Source organism: Piliocolobus tephrosceles, chromosome 5 (assembly GCF_002776525.5).
Source record: "Piliocolobus tephrosceles isolate RC106 chromosome 5, ASM277652v3, whole genome shotgun sequence".
In the NCBI taxonomy this organism is placed as follows: domain Eukaryota; kingdom Metazoa; phylum Chordata; class Mammalia; order Primates; family Cercopithecidae; genus Piliocolobus; species Piliocolobus tephrosceles.
The window spans coordinates 154,907,330-154,911,812 of NC_045438.1; the positions used below are offsets into that span (position 1 = coordinate 154,907,330).

At 46.0% G+C, this 4,483-nt stretch overlaps 1 non-coding gene across 1 annotated transcript; it reads left to right on the forward strand.

The window, feature by feature from the left end:
- Nucleotides 1-1,226: 1,226 nt before the first annotated feature.
- On the forward strand, nt 1,227-4,281 carry LOC111521784. The gene is made up of 3 exons (XR_003306676.1): nt 1,227-1,499; nt 3,469-3,593; nt 4,221-4,281. It is a non-coding gene; the product is annotated as an uncharacterized LOC111521784 (transcript).
- The last annotated feature ends 202 nt before the right edge of the window (nt 4,282-4,483 follow it).

Below are 4,483 nucleotides of genomic sequence, written 5' to 3' on the forward strand. Positions count from 1 at the left end.
ACACACACACACACACACACACACACACACACACACATACACACACACAAAGAGAAAGAGAGGGTGCAGGGAAGCCCTGCAGGGTAGACCTGGCCAGTGGGCTAGAGACCTAGAGAAGAGTTAATGTTGCAGTTCAAGTCCAAAGCAATCTGCTAGTGGAATTCCTCCTCTTCAGAAGAAATTGGTCTGTTTCTCATAAAGCCTTCAACTGATTGGATGAGGCCCAGCATATTATACAGGGTGTCTGCTTTGCTTAGCATCTACTGATATAAATGTTAATCTCATCTAAAAAATACTTTCACAGAAGCATCTGGAAAAATGTGTGACCCAATATCTGGCTATTGTGGCATAGCCAAGTTGACATATTGAAATTATCCATCACAGTGAGGGAAAGAGTACTCCAGTTTCTCCTGACCTCTGAGAACTGTACAACTACAGCTGGACAGGGAGGAGCTTGTGGTCCCAGGGAGCAAGAATGATTTCTGGACACTGTTGACATTCCAGCAAGTCTTTGTTCTCTGGTAAGGATAGAAGAGCAGGACTTCCCAGGCCCTAGCATGGATGCCGGCTCAGCTGTGGTCTCCCTGCCCACTGCCTTATGCCCTTACTCGTGCTGGGGGCACTGGAACCTAGATGAGCGTCTGGAGCCTTCCAGTTGCCTGGCTGTGTGTCCAGAGGAAATGGATTTACAGGGAAGAGTGCATGGAAAATCAGGTCTGCAGGAAAAGCCATGTGTGGCACTGTGGAGCAGGCACTCTGCCTCACTCTCTCGTGATCTGAGTCATTTGGGAAAGGGGAGAATGACTGGGGGTGAAATCACCCAAACATCTGCAGGCCAGCAGAGTAACTTTTTCTGACCCTGACTTACAGGGAGAACAAATTTTATACTAAGATCCAGTATATATGTATAGATGGTTTGTTTTTGGTTGTATGCTGTTCGTAAAGCCAGTGATTAAGTTTGAGGTTTGGCAGATAGGATTTGTTTAAATTCCAGCAGATGGAACTAGAAAAGACTCATGATTTCACTGACCTCAGGACCCTGCTGGATAGATATATATTTGTCTTTGTATTTATATACTGAATCATAATTAATATATATAGTATACATATATAGCATATATATACTCTATCAGTGTTAAAAATATTTACGGATAACCTACATATGTATATATGAATATAAATAAAAATGAACATAAGGTTTGTGACCTGATGCTTACCCTTGTTTCATTGGCTTGTGAAATGCTATCATATTTTCTTTCTTTCATTTCATTAACAAGAAAAGGAAAAGCTGGCTGTGACCCACTGAACTGATTTCACGATACTTAATGGATGGATAACTGTGGGTAAAGAAAAGACCCACACCCTGGTGATGTGGAAAGAGCTCGTGATCTGGAGCAGTCCTCTCCATAGAAGTTTCCAAGACAATGAAAATATTCTGTTTTGCGCTGTCCAACACGGTAGCCACTGGCCCCGTACGGCTACTGAGCATGTGAACTGAGGTCAGTGTGAATGAGGAGCTGGATTTTAAATTGTCTTTCATTTTAATTAATTTGTGGCTCCTGTGTTGGACAGCACAGACCTGGGATGCTGCCCTGCGCCTAACTTGCTAATTGGCAGTGAGACCCTTTTTTCCAAGTGCAACATCTGTAAACTGGGAGGCCAGACTCAGTCACCTCCCCAGGGGCTGACAGCACCAGCCTTCTGCATTCTGGTGGTCTGGAAGGCCAGGCTTTGGGCTTCCAGCTGGGCATGGAGTTAATTAAGTACCCTGGGCGGTGTCACAGATAATGTGCTTTGCATTTTTAAATGCTCTTTAAGAAGCCATGTCCTTCTTTCCTTTTAGTTGCTTAATTGCTCACCTGTATGCCTTGACAGTTTGAAAAGAGAGCCGCTCTCTGCCTAGTGAAATCTTAGTAGCCCGTCTTCGCTGACTTGCTGAGCTCTGGGATGGCATTTGCAACCTGAACGGGAGATGCTCCACTTTTATCTCTCTGTTGCTTTCTTCTCAAGGATAAGAAAGCTCTCAGCAGAGAGGCGGAATGTTCCGAACGAAGATGACAGTGGGAGTTTGGTGCATAGGTTAACCATCGGGTCGAGTTTGGTTTGTTTTTGTTGTTTGTAAAGTCAGTAATTCTATTGGAGGTTTGGTGGATAGGATTTGTTTACATTCTAGCAGCTGGAACTAGAAAGGACCTATGATTTCACTGACCTCAGGACCCTGCTGGGAAAATTAAGGAGCCCAGGAAAGGATGGGGGAGGGGTGATTTCTTCCTCACTGTCAGCAAGAAGAAAAGTAATGATAGTCAACCTTGACGGAGGAGCTGGGTTTGGCAGTGTATCCCTTGGCTTATTTGACTTCTCAGAAAGCAGTTCCTTCTCCCAGGTGCTCACAGTTGACCCGACTGAAGATGAATTGGGTGTGAGGCTCACAGCCCACTGATTTGTGCTGAGCCCAGAAGTGATCTGAGACGTTCTGACAATTCCTTGTGGCTCTGATGGGTGGGGTACAAATAGGGGCAGAAATCCTAGGAAGAACCCTAATTTATGACACTCACAGATTGGGAACAAAAGTATCCATCCCCTGATTAGAATGAAGCGGTCCCAGGTTGCAAGGACCTTGTTTGCTTCTTATTATCTCTGTATAGAGATAATGAGGGGCATTTTATAAAACAGTGCAATGGCGTTGAAGACACGCTATATCAGATCCTTCCCCACCCCCGACATAAATGCAATCCCATGGTATTTGCCATGTGCCAAGCATCTCACTTAATTCTTACCACTACAGTCTGAGGAAGTGACTCTTCACTTGCAGATGGAGAAACCGAGAGGTTAAGGACCTTGCCCAGCGTTACACAGCTAGGAGCTGGTGGTGTCAGAGCTTGACTCCCAGCATTTGTGCTGTTGCGCTGCTGTGCTGCCTCTCAAATTGAGGCCTGACCAGCTGGAGGCGGCCTGCTCTGCCCCAGGGTATTGGTGACTCATTGCACCATGCTTGGTACACATGGTGTGTACCAAGAAAAAGCTGAGCCTGGGGTGAGGTGGGATGATGGAGAAGGAGCCTCCTTTCTCTCTGAAGTCAGAGGAAAGGAGATCATGTGAAGGAGAGTGAACCCTGGTACACACCAGCTTAAGGGGAAGACACCAGCATACCACTTCCAGATGCAGCTGACGGCAGACAGCCACGGAGGCAACCGGGCAATGTGGGGGCAGAGTGGAAGGTATGAGCTGACAGTGGATGTAAAAACAAGTGGATGTAAAAACTTAGTCAAGCGGCTTGGACTAAGCTGACTGAGGCCACGGTGATGGTGACAAGGCTGCACTGGAGGAATCCCAGGTGTGGTAGCTGACTTGGAAGCCTCAGCACATTTCAGATAGCATTGGAGCTAGGCCAGTGTGTGGGGCTGGGCCTGTAAAGGCTGGATGCCTCCCTTTCCCTTCAAACCCAGCATCCCCCCTTCTCCCTAGCAGCTCTGGCTCAATGACACGACAAAGAGGGCCAAGGGCTGCTCCTGATCAAGAGAGCAGCACACTTACTGAGGACCCACCATGTACAAGATACCCCACCAAGGGCTGTGAAGGAGACTGCAAACACGGTAAGGTGGACTCTGGGCTTCTAGGGAGTCAGCGTGGAAGATTAAAAGTAGACAGTACACACACTCATAACCCATGCCAATGGACAAAGATACATCTTAGACAGTCTTGTGCTATTGTAACAGAATAGCACAGGCCAGATAATTGATAACAAACAGAAATGTATTTTTCACAGTTCTAGAGGACTGGAGTCCAGGACCAAGGTGCCAGCATCTAGTGTATGCTGAGGGCCTTCTTGAGGTGTCCTCACATGGCAGAACAGGGCAAAAATTGGCAAACTCTGTGTTCTCACACGGTAGAAGGGCAGAAGAGGGTGGACCCACTCCTGCAAACCCTTTTAAAAAAATGTTATTTTAAGTTCTGGAATACGTGTGCAGGACATGCAGATTTGTTACATAGGTAAATGTGTGCCACAGTGGTTTGCTGCACCTATCAACCCATCACCTAGGTATTAATATGCATTAGATATTTATCCTGCATGCATTAGATGTTTATGCTGATGCTCCCCCTCCCCCAGCACCCCTGACAGGCCCCAGTATGTGTTGTTCCCCTCCCTGTGTCCATGTATTCTCATTATTCAGCTCCCACTTACAACTGAGAACATGCGGTGTTTGGTTTTCTGTTCACAGGAACAGAAGTTTGCTGAGGATGATGGCTTCCAGCTCCCTCCATGTTTCTGCAAAGGATATGATCTTGATCCTTTTTATGGCTGCATAATATTCCATGGTATATATGTACCACATTTTCTTTATCCAGTCTATCATTGATGGGCATTTGGGTTGATTCCATGTCTTTGCTATTGTAAATAGTGTGGCAGTAAACATATGCATGCATGTGTCTTTATAACAGTGATTTATATTCCTTTGGGTGTATACCTAGTAATGGGATTGCT